This window comes from Sciurus carolinensis, chromosome 12 (assembly GCF_902686445.1).
Source record: "Sciurus carolinensis chromosome 12, mSciCar1.2, whole genome shotgun sequence".
Classification (NCBI taxonomy): Eukaryota; Metazoa; Chordata; class Mammalia; order Rodentia; family Sciuridae; genus Sciurus; species Sciurus carolinensis.
Window position 1 is genome coordinate 44,371,867 of NC_062224.1, and position 15,041 is coordinate 44,386,907.

At 38.9% G+C, this 15,041-nt stretch overlaps 1 non-coding gene across 1 annotated transcript; it reads right to left on the reverse strand.

The window, feature by feature from the left end:
* Window positions 1–11,765: 11,765 nt before the first annotated feature.
* Trnav-cac (transfer RNA valine (anticodon CAC)) lies at window positions 11,766–11,840 on the reverse strand. The gene has a single exon. It is a non-coding gene; the product is annotated as a tRNA-Val (tRNA).
* Between the last annotated feature and the right edge of the window lie 3,201 nt (window positions 11,841–15,041).

Here is a 15,041-nt window from a genome sequence, read left to right on the forward strand (position 1 = left end):
GGGCTGCATGTTTGGCTGCCTGTCTAATGGCAAGAGCAATAGTTTTCAGACTCCTGCCCACGGTCACCCTCCAGCTACTGACGTTAGTACAGCACAGTGTGCCGAAGAATCATCTAAAACTCTGGTCTCCAGCATCAATCCAGTGGCCCCTTCTTACAGGAGAATACCGATATCATGGAAGTTGGTGACAAGACAAAGCAGTAGCTAGGGAGAGGTCTTTTTGTACCTGATCATATGCCTAATGATATGGCAGCTGGGGGTGTCAAACTAGATAGTTTTCTAAGGACATTAGTACAGGCTGAAGCTCTGGACAAAACCTGTAACCTGGATCTAATCAACAGTTTGAGCATTCCATTTGAAATACTTGAACATCCTCTCAGCTGACACTGGATTCACTGTCCCAGTGGAATTGTATGCAATCTGAACTTAATTCACCTCATGTAGATGGGATTAATGACACCCGGTAGATTTCTGTACTTCTCTTTCCAGCTCAGCATTCAGTGACATCATTTTGATAGTGTGAAGGGAGTATTTACCTCTATAAAAATTGGTTAACACAAAAAACAGCTTGTTTGTTTGGAGAGTTGGTTGTTAAACATTTACCAGCACATCACATAGATTTAAGTTTGGATCCTCTCTACCACTGAATGGTAAACTAATCCCTTTTTATATGAGCACTTTCGATTTTCTGTTCACTGGCTTTTTTTAGAGTAAAAAGCTTAAAAGAAGCTGTGACAAAATACCTGAGGAAAAAACTTAAAGAAAAAATATTTTTGGCTTCTGGTTTCCAGGTGTCAGTCCATTGGCAGCTGCTTTCATTGCTTTGGGCCTGAGGTGAGGCAGAAGATCATGGTGGAAGATCTTGGCAGAGGAAAGTGCTTAACTTATGGCATCCAGGAAGCATGGAGAGAGAGAGACAGAGAGAAAGTCAGTCCAGGGACAAGAGATACCCTTCCGCCTTCTGTAACATGCCTCCTTCTTCCTCCAACAGCCCCCACCTTCTACAGTTTCTAGCACCTCCTATTAAAGCCATCAGATTATGAATCCGGGGGCTGGGGTTGTGGCTCAGTGGAAGTGTGCTTACCTAGCATGCATGAGACACTGGGTTTGATCCTCAGCATAACATAAAAAATCAATAAGAAAAATAAAGGTATTGTGTTGATCTACAACTAAAAAAAAAAAAATAAGAATTATGAATCCATTGATGGATTTAGCCACTGAAGAGGTCAGTTCCCTCCTGATCCAATCATTTTCCAAAAGCCCCACCTCTGAACATTTTTATGCTGGAGACCAAGCCTTCAACACATGAGTCTTTGGGGGACTTTTCAGATGCAAATGATAAAAGGAAGCAAAAAGGATCACAAAGACCTGGTGGGGGAAGTGTGTCAAGCCTGCAGTTCTATGTTCCAACCTTGACACAGCTGCTGCGCTGGTCATGGAACTGTCCTTTCCACCCAGGACAGCTCAGACCAAACCTCTTGTGCAGAAGTTCCCAGGCCTGGTCCAAGCCTGCCCACCTGGCATCTGCATGCAACCATTTCTCTTGAATAATCAGCAATAGAAAGGTGGCCCTGAATCGGCAGCTCTGGAATTCATCCTAATCAGAAGGGGAAAGACCCAGATCTCTGAGGCCAAACGTGGTAAACTGGCTAATTAAACATTCTAAGACTCTCTTTCTCCAAGCTTTTGCTCACTGTCTGCTACTTTGGTGACTTCAGTAAGCACTTAGTGGGAGGAGGACAGCACGGGTACCCCCTAGTGGCAAACCCGGAAAGTGCTAAACCACATGGATGTTCAGAAAAGGTGGAAAATGAAAGAATATGTCAGGCAACATGGCAAAGGACAAAGCAGGGTGAGCTGTTGTTCTTCACTTGTGTTTTAGAGGTGGTTGGGGATAGGTAGGGAGAGACACAGACTATCTCTAGAAACATTACCAGGGCATGTAATGCCTCCAGGAAGAGTTTTCAAAAAAAGAGATAGTTTGTCCTTGAGGAAGGAGAGATCACAGCAGGTGTTTATAATGCTCTGCCAGACACTCTTGAACATGGCTTCTCAAAGCCTGGTCCCCTGATCACCGGTGTCAGAATCCCCTGGCATGCTAGTAAATCACCCATTCTCTAACATCACCAAACCCTACAGAGTAAGTTTCTCTGCGAGTGAACATGTAAAATAAGCTCCTTGGGTAAGTCTTAAGAATATTGTTTGAGAACCACTTGAATTCAAACAAGTGTAAGGAATCCAAGTTATCATTATTGTGATAGGTGTCTTTCACTGAAATCTATCCCAGATCCGAGACTGGGATCACAGGACTACTAACATTAGTGGGAAAATTAATGAAATTGGAAAAATGACTGAAGATTAATGATGTTGTTTTAGTGCCAACTTCCTTGTTTAGATCATTGACCTATGATTATATCTAGCATGTTAACATTTAGGGAAGCTGGGTGAAGGTTCTCTGGGAATTATTTGTACTATATTTTATGCAACTCTTATCCTCCTCCTCCTTGTGTGTATGTGTGTGTGTGCTGGGGATTGAATCCAGGGTTCTACCACCAAGTTACACCCCAGTCCTCTTTCCAACTGCTTTACACATACAAAAGTATTTCAAAACTGAAAAGTGTTAACCTAAAAATAATAAATATAAGTCTCCCAATTGGTAGGTACCTGGGAACTTGTTGAGAAAATGCAGATAGATCCTCAGTAATCCCACAAGAACACTAATCTAGAATCTGCACTTTAATATGACCCCCAGGTGATTCATAAGCTCATTCTAGTTTGAGATGCCAAACATTACTCATGTAACTTCATTGATCCTCCAACAGCACTGCAATTCAGATAGTGTTATCCTCACTTTGCTGATGTAGGAACTGAAACTCAGAATTATCACTTGCTGTATAATCCATGAGCAAATAAGTAGGACTTATTTGAATCCATAAACATATGTGTATCTGACACTAAAACCCTTTGTGTTAGTCAGCTTTCCATTACTATAACAAATATCTTATAAAGAGAAAAGGTTAACTTTGGCTCACAGTTTCAGAGGTTTCAGTCCATGCTACATTGACCCTGTTGCTTTGGGTCTAGGGGAGGCAGCAATCATGGCAGGGAATGTGTGGTGGAGCAAGACACTCATCTCATGGCAGCCAGGAAGCCAAGAGAAAGGAAGATGGACCCGGCTCCAATGACCAGAAGATCTTCCACTAGGCTCCACCTCTTAAAGATCCCATCACTTCCCCCAAAGCACCATGGGTCGGGGACCAGGCTTTTAACACTGTCTTTGGAAGGATATTTAAGATATCAACTATAGCAGCTCTTCTTTTAATTAATATACTATGCTGCCTGTGATGTGGCTATAGATACAAAGTTTACTATAACTTGCAAGACTAGGACTTATTCCTACGGACCCAGTTTTCTAGCTTCCTAGCTGAAGAAAGAAAGTTGTGTTTGAGAGAACACTGCATTGTGAGTTCAGAGTCATAGTTCTAGACAGACCCCACCATTTCACTCTATTCATTAAGGTTGCCTGGCCTTCTGAGGGATTCAGGATCCTCATCTGCAGAGTAAATGGCAGGACAAACACACATCATACACAGTCCCATCCAGCTACAGCATCCAGTTCAGTTAACTTTAGGCTATTTACCCAGGTTCCACAGGTAGTTGGAGCAAATGGGGTAGGGAGATCAGATCTCCATTACCTGCCTTCATCTAAACCTACCAAAGCTGATTTTCAGACCCTAAGGAGTAAGCGATATCTCTCACTCCTTTTCCCTTTTCTGTCCCTGTATCCCAATGCTGCAAGCCACTCTCTCAAAATTCCTGACCTTTACTTTAGGCCAGTAGGACTATGCTCTCCACTAGGTTCCTGGATCAGAAAGACCTGAATCAACACATTCCCATCACAGTGTTAGTTGACACAGCTTGCAGAGTGGTGCTCCCAGAAATCCACCCAGCCCAGTGTGAAACCTGGAGACAGAGCGCTCAAGTGCTGGACTCGCAGACATGACTGAGAGCCAGTGAGAGATTCTTCCCCAGGCCTCTGGGTGTCATCACACACATATGCTGCTATCCAAAGCTAACCCTTGCAGGAAGAAGCTGCCAGGTCATTTACAGGAGAGCGAAAGCCGTTAGAGCCACACCTAGTTCTGATGACACATCAGGCAGCTACTCTGAGATAAGCCAGGTGAAAGGTCTTAGCTTCATGTCACTTCAGAGGTGATCCTTCAGAAAATTTAAGTGCAAAAATTGTCTTCCTCTGAGTTCCTTTCTTGTGGAAACTCTATTATATTTGTGTTGGCAGGAGGAAAGAGAAATTGAGACAAAAAGAATGAAGTGAGAATGATAGACAGTCCTTAAAATCCCTATTGACCTAGGGGTGGGGAGACAGAGGCCCCTCAAGTCCCACTAGCACAGAGGGTTTCACTTCTCTTAGTCAGCTCTCCCACAGGTTGTGGTTATCGGGAAATCTCGTGTTCTTAGAACTGTGGTTCCCAAAGGGAATGGGAATAGATATTAGAATCACCAGAGTAGCTTTTTAAATAGACATCTACAGCAGCATTTCCCAAGCTCATTTGTCTGAGTCATGCGAGGTGATTTCCACAGGTGCTGGGCAGACTCCAAGAAAATATGTTTTTAATAAGTACTCAGGCAATTCAGCTGAGAGACATCTGAAGTCCTTTTCAAACTTTAATGAACATTCCTAGGTATTTTGTTAAAATGCAGGTTCTGATTCAGCAAGTCTGGGCTGAGGGTGAAGAGTGTGCATTTCTAACAGAATATGCTACTAGCACAAGAGCGGTGCTCCGACTGGCAGGGTTGCCTGGTCTCAAGTCCATTTCAGTTGTGTACCCTGCTTCAAGTGTTTTCTAATATTGGGTTAAATATGAAGTGTCCCCCCAAAACTCATGTAAAACAATGCAAGAATTTTCAGAAGTAAAAATGATTAGATCATAAGTGGTATAACCTAATAAAGGATCTGTCCACTGACACAGATTAACTGGGTGGTAACCATAGGCAGGTACAGTGTGACTGGAGGAAGAAGGTTATGGGGGCACACCCTTAGGGTTTATATTTTGTCATTGGTTAATAGAGCTCTCTGCTTCCAGGGTGTCATTTCTGAGCTGCTCTCCTCTGCCGTAGGCTTCTGCCATGATGTTCTGCCTCAACACAGGCCCAGAACTATGGAGGTGGATGACTATGGACGGAACATCTGAAACTATGAACCAAAATAAACTTTGTCTCCCTTAAGTTGTTCTTCTAGGGTCTTTTGGCCACAGCAACATAAAAGTTGACTAAAACATATGTGCTTTGCTGTCATAAGTTTCCTGAGTTATCAAAATGACAACTTGATCTAGGAAAGATAAAAAAGTAATTTTGTATATCCCTCTTCCTGCTAAAAAAAATAAAATAAAATATTGTGTGATTGCTTGAGCTTAGATAAAATTGTGGAAGACAACCAAACATAACTAACTCTTGCCAGTCAGCTAAGAATTAGTCTATTTTTGAAAGCTGTGTAAAATTCAATAGAAAGTCTGTTGGGACCAGGTGTTTTCCTGTCTTGGGAGACAAAACTGCTAATTCAGGCTCCAGCTGCAAACATTTTTTTTCTTCACTCTTTCCCCCTCTTGGGGAGGGGGACTTTCAGTGACAGCAGAGCTCCAGACCTCATTTAAAAGAACTTAAAATGTCCTACCCATTGCTGGATCAAATGGTGATTCTATGTTTAATTTTTTGAGGAACCACCATATGTCCTGTAGATTCTTGGCCACAGGCACAAGTTGGCATGGGTTCCAAGGTCCCATCACTCTACCTCAACCCAGGGCTGATCCTGTTAGAATAAAAAAGGGGGGATTCCATCTTCCTTCTCTGAAATGTGTTCAGCATCTCTAGTATTTCCTTTGTGCTGTGCCTTCAGCTCCCTATAGCTGCTGTGATGGACCCAAAGCCTTTTCCATTCCAGGGATACTGAGCAGACTCAGGAAAGAATATTCAAATTCCTAGAGGCTGAGATCTGAACAGGTGACAAAGGCCTGGAACAGGAGTAAGACTTTAAGACACCAGAGGACGGTCAACTAATTCTGCAGGATACTCCCCCTGCTGCCAGCTGCATGCAGATCTTGCTCTGCATCATTTTAAAGTGGTTGTCTGGAATCTGTCCCTTGGTCCCTTCAAGACCTTTAAGGAGACACCTAGTTACCTGCTGGTGGTTTTTTTTCTTTAAGTTTAAACACGTGTTTCCTATTTGGAATGCAACCCAGCACTGTCTCAAAAATGGAAACCCACAATGAGTTTGAACCAGGGATTCTCTAGCACCTGTGCACAAGAATATTGTGTAGTGATGTTCATCACCAATCCTGTCAGCTTTTCCTTTGTTGTTTCTGGATTTTATCTTTCTGAGGAGGGGTTTTCCCTCTCCAAGATTGTATGTCTTTCTCCATTATTTCTTCTAATACTTTTTTTTTTTTTTAAACTGGGGACATATTGTTTATTCTTTTTTATTTTATTGTAAACAAATGGGATACATGTTGTTTCTCTATTTGTACATGGAGTCAAGGCGTACCATTTGTGTAATCATAAATTTACATAGGGCAATGTTGTTTGATTCATTCTGTTATTTTTTCCCTTCCCCCACTCCTCCCACCCCTTCTAATACTTTTAATCCTTATTTTCATAGCTCCTTAACCAGTTTGGAATTTGTTTAGTGTTAAGTGCAGATTTATTTTGAAATTGATAGCCAAATGTTCTATATGATGTATTGAATAAACCATATTGTCCTCACAAATCTGAAGTACTATTTTTATCACATACTAAATTCCCTCATGTGCTTAGATATGAAATGGGGGAAAGTGGAGAGGAATCCTGTCCATTTTAAGTTGGAGGTTTCAGTATAAATCCTTGATGTATGTGTGTGTGTTTGTGTGTGTGTGCTTGTTTCCTAGCTCCATCTACAGAAAGGACCTAAAAACAGTATTCCAGAATACTGAATATATCTAATGCCCAGCTCTTGGTTTCTAAATAACATTGCTCATTAAAAAGAATTGGGGATCCTTGGAGAAATTAGAAATCCTTTGGCTGATCCCAGAACCCAAGGCAGGGAAAGTCAAAGGTAAACATGAAACATTAATAATTTGTTCCAAAAAGACAGAAGAGCTCAAAGTCTAATGAGATCATGTCAAAAAGAAAGAGAAGCCAGTTTGAAGGAAATTCCACTTCAAATTTTGAGACATTTGGGCAAAAATAAAACAAGAACCACCAAAATAAATAAATAAGTAAATAGGAACTAAAAGAAAGAAAAGTTATGGATTGTAACTCACTGAATTTTCTTAATTCATGAGTACATAATGATAAACATACAAAGAGATAGAGAAAAGAAAGTAAAATGAAGAATTTTTTTTCTTTACTGAATACCAGCTAGTAAATGTAGCAGGAAGGATAACTGAAAATCACCACTTGTCGACACTTATTATTGCTTGTTCTTAATAATTGCCATTATGACTGAATACGAAATCTTAGAATAGTTTTGATTTGCATTTCTCTAGTTGCTAGAGATGATGAACATTTTTTCAAGTTTGCTGATCAATTGTATTTCTTCTGTGAAGAGTCTGCTCAGTTCCTTAGCCCATTTATTGATTGGGTTATTTACTTTTCGGTGTTAAGGTTTTTGACTTCTTTATATATCCTGGAGACTAATGCTGTATCTGAGGTGCATGTGGTAAAGATTTTTTTCCATTTCATAGGCTCTCTCTTCACGTTATTATTTCCTTTGTTGAGAAGAAGCTTTATAGTTTGGCCCCATCCCATTTATTGATTCTTGATTTTACATCTTGCACTTTAGGAGTCTTGTTAAGGAAGTCAGGTCCTAAGCTGACATGATGAAGATTTGGGCCTACTTTTTCTTCTATTAGGCACAGTAGGGAAAGATACACTCATACATTGCTGGTGGGAGTGCAAATTGGTGCAACCACTATGGAAAGCAGTGTGCAGATTCCTCAGAAAACTCGGAATGGAACCACCATTTGACCCAGCTATCCCACTCCTGAGTTTATAGCCAAAGGACTTAAAATCAGCATACTACAGTGACGCAGCCACATCAATGTTATATATAGCAGCTCGATTCACAATAGCTAAACTATGGAACCAACCTAGATGCCCCTAAATGAATGAATGGATAAAGAAAATGTGGTACATATACACAATGGAATATTACTCAACCTTAAAGAAGAATGAAATTATGGCATTTGCAGGTAAATGGATGGAGCTGGAGAATATCATGCTAAGTGAAATAAGCCAAACCCAAAAAACCAAAGGCTGAATGTTTTCTCAGATAAGCAGATGCTGATCCATAATGGTAGTGGTGGGGTAGGGAGAATGAAGAAACTTGGATTGTGCAGAGGTGAGTGAGGGGAGGGTGGTGGTGTGGGGATGGGAAGGATGGTAGAATGAGACAGACATTATTACCCTATACACATGTGTGATTACAGTACCAGTGTGACTCTGCTCTATGTACAGCCAGAGGAATGAAAAGTTGTGCTTCATTTGTATACAATGTGTCAAAATGCATTCTACTGTCATGCAGAACAAATTAAAAATTAAAAAAAATATTTTAAATAAAAAAAGAGAAAATCACCACTTTGGAACTCCCAATGTAATAATAAATATAACCAAAGATTATTAATGGATGCTACAACCAACAGGTATGAAGGTTAAAAAAAGGACATTCACCTGATTTAAAAAATTGTCCTACAGATTATTACTACAAAGATAAACATTGTTTTATAGTAGATTGTTTAGACACAGCCACTATAATTCCATCCTTGTATTCACTTCCTTTGCTCATGTGACTTAAGGAATGGGACAATAACATACTTGACAGAAGCAGAGACAAGAAAAAGTGGTATATTGGAAATTTCCCTCTAGCTGTTGGTGATGCTTCCATTACTGTAACAGCAAGCTCAAGCTAGCCTACTAGAAGTTGAGAAACTGAGCAAAAGATCCAGATACTCCATATATCCAAGTCGAGTCAAGCACTGTAACCTAGATATGCGAATAAGCCCATCTGAGAACAGCTGAGCCCTCCCCAAACCACAAAGACCATGCAGCTAAAATTGCTGATGTACAGAATTTTGAGCTAACTAAAATGGTTGTTGTTGGAAATTACTTGATTTTAGGGATGTTTGTTAGACAGTGATAGATGGTTGATATATAAGTTGGTACCAAAAGTGTTAAGATGTCATCACAAAAACTCAAAATAAGTGGCAAAGGCTTTGAGATTTGGGTAGTAGGCAGAGGTTGAAAATGTAGTAAAGAATCTGCAAGTGAAGCTCAAAAAAGTGGCAAATGAAGTGTTAATGAAGAGTGGAGCAAAGAGAAAATTGCTATATAGCAGCAGGAAAAAATGATGACCCATGTTATTCAGCAACTAAACAATGGGCAGTAATATCTCCTGCACTGACTTGAAAGAGAAAAAAAAAAAAAAACACCAAATGTAATTCAGATATGATTAAGGAGGTTTCAAGACAGAATGTTGAAAATGTCTGTTACCTTCAAGTCATGCATGACAAGGTAAAGAAAACAAAAACACAAGTTAGAGGAAATATAGAGGAACCAGGACTTCACAGGATGGAAAGTAAAAATATCTCTCCATCTTGCAAAAGATTTTCAAGTGAGCAATAATGCCCTGAATGTAAAGATTGAATCAAACATGTGACTTTACTACCTTTGGCAAAGACCTCAGGAATATTTGAGTGACATCTACAAGATAGCAGAGTAGGAGATCCCAACTTTATTTCTCCCGTGTAAAATAACAGACAGATATCTATGAACAAAACAAGCTCTAGGAGAGCTCAGGAGTCCAGATAAAATGTTGTAGCAATAGTGGAGAAAAAAAGAAAATTAACTAAAGAAAGGGTAAGAACAGCTTCATTTCAACTGCATTCATTATCCCATCCTGTAGGCTAGCACTGCTCAGTGCTGAGAGGGAAACCCCTGACCCATATGTTCCCCTCAGAAGGAAAAGAAGAATAGAGTGAATAACCAGCTTCTTCAGAATTTGGGGGAAGAAAGAAGGATAAGTTACCGTATCTGCCATGCAGCAGGTACTGCTGCAATCCCCAGTAGCCTGATCTGTAGGGTACCCCGGCAACCTTTGGCACTGAGAGCCTCAACAGCCATGTCAACTGCCATGAACCTCCACTTCAAAAGGACAGGCTACTGTACCTCTCTGGAGAAGGAGCCACTGTTGGCTTACTCTGGGCTAGCGCTGTCACCCCTGTACACATGCACACTACCTGCATCTATGTGCATACCTGGACCTTGGAACCACAGCTGCTTCTCACACAGTTTTACTCCAGACCCCAGTCTACTGCTACTCATGAGCATCCAAACCTCAGAAACTGATGCCACTGCCTCAGTTGGCATACTGTACTTCCAGAGTCACTGCTGCCATGTTTAAACCTGTGTCCTGGTTCCTAAAGCTACAGTTGCTCCCCACTGAAAAAAAAAAGAAAATAGGAATATCATGGAAAACTTTGCCTCTGAGGATGTCAGTAGCTCTTGTCACTGTCTTGGACACCTTCAGCTTTGGCTCCAAAATCTTTGTAAACAATAACCTCAGTTGATACAGCTACGTGGAAACAATGCTTCTGAACATGTCAGAACTGCTACATGCACGCAGCCAGCACCCTTACTCACACGCATAGGTAAAGTTCCTTCCCCACCAAAACCAGTCCATAAAGTCTGGAAATGACAACTGTTCCCTCAAATATGCAGACATCAATGCAAGGCTATTAGAAATAAAATCAAGAAAACATGCTATCACCAAAGGTACACAATTTTTATCTTACAGAAGCTCAGTGAACTACAAGAGACCACAGATAGATATCTAAATGAAAATTCTGGAGCTGAGAAATACAATGAGAACTTCAACAACAAACCTGATCAAGCAGAAGAAAGAACCAGTAAATTAAAACAAAAACAAAAATGAAAACAGATCATTTGAAAGTATCCAATGAGAGAAGCAAAAAGAAAATGAAAAAGGTTTGAAATAAACCTATATGACTTGTAAGACACAGAACAATACATAATATGAGAGTTCCAGAATGATCATAGAAAGAGAAAGAAACAAAGTTTATTTAAACAAACAATGACTGAAAACATCTTAAAACTAGGATGGGAAATAAATATCCAGATCCATGATTCCCAAGAACCCCAGTTAGAATGAAAATCAAGAAATCTTCCTCAAGACACATTAGAGTCCAATTGTCTAAAGTCAAGAACAAAAGAGATCATATCAAGGTAATCAATGTTTCTATCTCCTTATGACTACATTGCCTTTGGAGGCTTCAAGCTCCCCTCTTCTAGTTATTCATAAAATATATAATAGGTTATTGAGAACTATAGTCAACCCACTGTTCCATAGAACATTAACTCTGCTAACCAACAAACTTTTGAACAACTATTGAGTCATAGAGGAACTCAAAGGAGAATTTAAAGTATATTTTGAAACGAAGTTGAAAACACAACATAACAAACCTATGGGATGCACAAAAGTAGTACTAAGACAAAAGTTGAGAGTAATAAATACTTAAAAAAGAAAGATCTCAAGCAGCACAAAGAACTACACCTCGAAGAACCAGAAAGAGAACAACAGACTAAGACCAAACTCTTCAGAATAGAGAAAGGAACAGTGATTAGAGAGCATTAATAAATCAGGTAGAGAATGAAAAAAAAAAAAAAAAAGAAAAGAAAAAAATCAACAAAGAATTGGGTGTTCTTGGTGCTGGGGATTGAACCCAGGGCCTTGTGCATGTGAGGCAAACACTCTACCAACTGAGCTACATCCCCAGCCCAAGAGTTGGGTTTTTTAAAAGATGAAACTGACAAACCTTTAGCTAGACTAAGAAAAAAAGAAGACTCAAAATTTTAAATATCAGAAATAAAAGAGAATGAACTAAAATGGATACCTCAGAAATAAAAAGAAACATAAACTTTATTTTTTTTTCAACCTGTGTAAGGCAGAATGACCCCCAAAAAAATGGATGGTGAGAAGGGTCATTATGCCACCCTTGAGGTAGTGACCTGAGAACACACCATCACCATTCACAAGCACAGCAACGGAGTGGACTTCAAAACGTGTTCCCTTAGGCACTCAGATCTAGAAATTTGCCATGAAGGAGATGGGGACTCCAGATATGCACACTGATACCAGGTTTAACAAAGCTTTCTGGGCCAAAGGAATAAGAAATTTTAGCTATGTATGATTGTCCAGGAAACATAATGAGGCTTAAAGAGTCACCAAACAAGTTCTATGGTTTGGAAACCAAAGGCCCTGTTACTACATTCAAAGATCTGCCATCAGCATGGAAAAGAGCTAACTGCTTATTATCAAAGAAAATTTGCAAAAAAAAAAAAAAAAAAAAAAAGGCAAAGAGACGAACTTGAGAATTAGATGAGAACAAACTGCATAACCTAGACTAAATTGATAAATTCTGAGAAATAATCTCCCCAAAGTGAATCGAGATGAAATAGAAAGCTTAAACAGATCAATAACAAATAAGAGGACTGATTTATGTATGTATATATGTATGTATGTATGTATGTATTATATATGTATTTGCTTGTTTGTACCAGGGATGGAACACAGGTCCTCGCACATGCTAGGCAAGAGCTCTACCACTAAGTCATATCCCCAATCCTTTTTATTTTTTATTTTGAGTCAGGGTCTTGCAAAGTTGCCCAGACTGGCCTCAAACTTGTGATCCTGTTGTCTCAGCCTCCTGAGTAGCTGAGGTTACGGGCATGCTCCATCATACCTAGCTAGGAGATTGAATTATCAATTTTTAAAAAAAATTCCCAATAAAGAAAATCTGAGGATCAGATGACTTCAGGGACGAATTCTACCAAACATTCAAAGAAAACTTCATACCAAGCCTTCTTAAACTTTTCCAAAATATATGAGAACACTTCCAAACTTATTATATGAGGTCAACAGAACTCTGACACCAACACCAGACAAAGACACTACAGAAAACAGGCCAATATTTCCTGATGGACATACATGCAAACATACATGCATACATGCAATCTGATGAACATACATGCAAATATCCTCAGTAAATACTAGCAAATCAAATTCAACAACACAGTCAAAGGATCATGCACCATGACCAAGTAGGATTTATAACTGCGATACAAGAATGGTTCAACATTGGTAAATCAGTCAATTGCAAAATGAAAGGAAAAAGAACAAGAGCAACATGACCCTATAAACAAGTGCAGAAAAAACATTTGCAAAGTTCAACATTCATTTATGATTAAAAATCTCAACAATTTAGGTATAGAAGAAATTTGTCTCAACATGCCAACGTCCATATATATAAAAGCATGCAGCTAACATCATAATCAGTGGGGGAAAATGAAAAACTTTTCAGTTTTCACTACAAAGATCTGGTGTAAGGCAATGGTACATACTCTTGCCACTGTTTTCAACGTACTGCTCAAAGTCCTAGCCAGAGCAATTAAATGAAAACCAAAAAAGCAAACAAACAACCAAAAAAAAAAAAAAAAAGAAAGAAAGAGGAGGCCCCAAATCTGAAAGACAAGATGCACATTTATTTCAGTTTACACATGCCATAATCTTCTTTGTAGACAACTCTGAAACTCAATAACAACAAAAACTGTTAAATCAATAAATAAATTCAGTAAGATTGTAGGATACAAAAGCAACATTAAAAAGTCAATTGAATTTCTCTACACAAAGAATTTTCCAAAAAAGAAAGAATAAAAACCAATAAAATAATGCTATTAATAGTAGCAGAAAAACAATAAATTGCTTAGAAATAAAATTGAGCAAAGATGCACAAGACTTATAAACTGAAAATTACAAAATGTTGATGAAAGACATTACGACAGATAAATGGAAAGCCATTGTATGTTCATGGACTAGAAGAAATAATATTTTTAAAATGTTCATACTGTTCAAAGCAATCTATGGATGTGACACAATCACTATCAAAATCCCAATGGCATTCTTTATAGAAATAGAGAAAATAATTCTAAGATTCATGTGAAAGCACACAGATGCTGAATAACCAGAGCAATCTTGAGAAAGAAGAACAAGGTTAGAGGCATCACACTCCCCATTTCAAAATATATTACAGAAAAAGGAGCTACCATAACCCAAACAGTACAGCACTGTCAGAAAAATAAACATATAGACAAATGGCACAGAATAGAGAGCCCAGAAATAAATACACACATCTATGTTCAATTAATCTTCAACAAGGGTATCAAGAATACACAATGGTAAAGGGTATCTCCACGTGGTTCTCCACGTGCAAATGAATGAAATTGGACCCTCTTTTCACACAATATACAAAAATCAACTCAAAATAGATTAAAGATTTAAATATAAGACCTAAAACCATAAACTACTAGAAAAAAATAAAGGGAAAATTTTTGGCATTAGTTGGGCATTTCTTTTAATGTAACACCATAAGTGTAGATAACATAAAAAAGGATACAGAGAGAGAGGGTACAGTCCCAAACCAAAAAACAAAAACAAAAACAAAAAAAACAAAGTTTATGCATAGCAAAAGAGACAGTCAATCAACAGAATGAAAAGGCAAACTGCAAACCATATGTCTAATAAGGGGTTGAACTTAGAAAAAACAGTAAGGCATTTCTCAAAATAAGGCATACAAATGACTGGCAGACCTATGAAAAAATTTGCTCCACCTCACTAATCATCAGGAAAATGCTACCAAAATCCCAAGAGAATTCCACCTTACATCTTCAGAATGGCTGTTATCAGAAAGATGAAAGATAGCAACAGATTGGGAGAATGCAGAGACAAAGGAATCCTTGAACACTGTTAGTGGGAATGCAAATTGGTACAATAATGATAAGTCAAATAAATGAGATGCAGGAAGACACATATTGTATGATCTTACTACCATGTGGATTCTGAGAAAGTCCAATTTGGGGCCGGGGATGTAGCTTAGTGGTACATTTGCCTAACTTGTGCAAGGCCCTGGGTTCAATCTCCA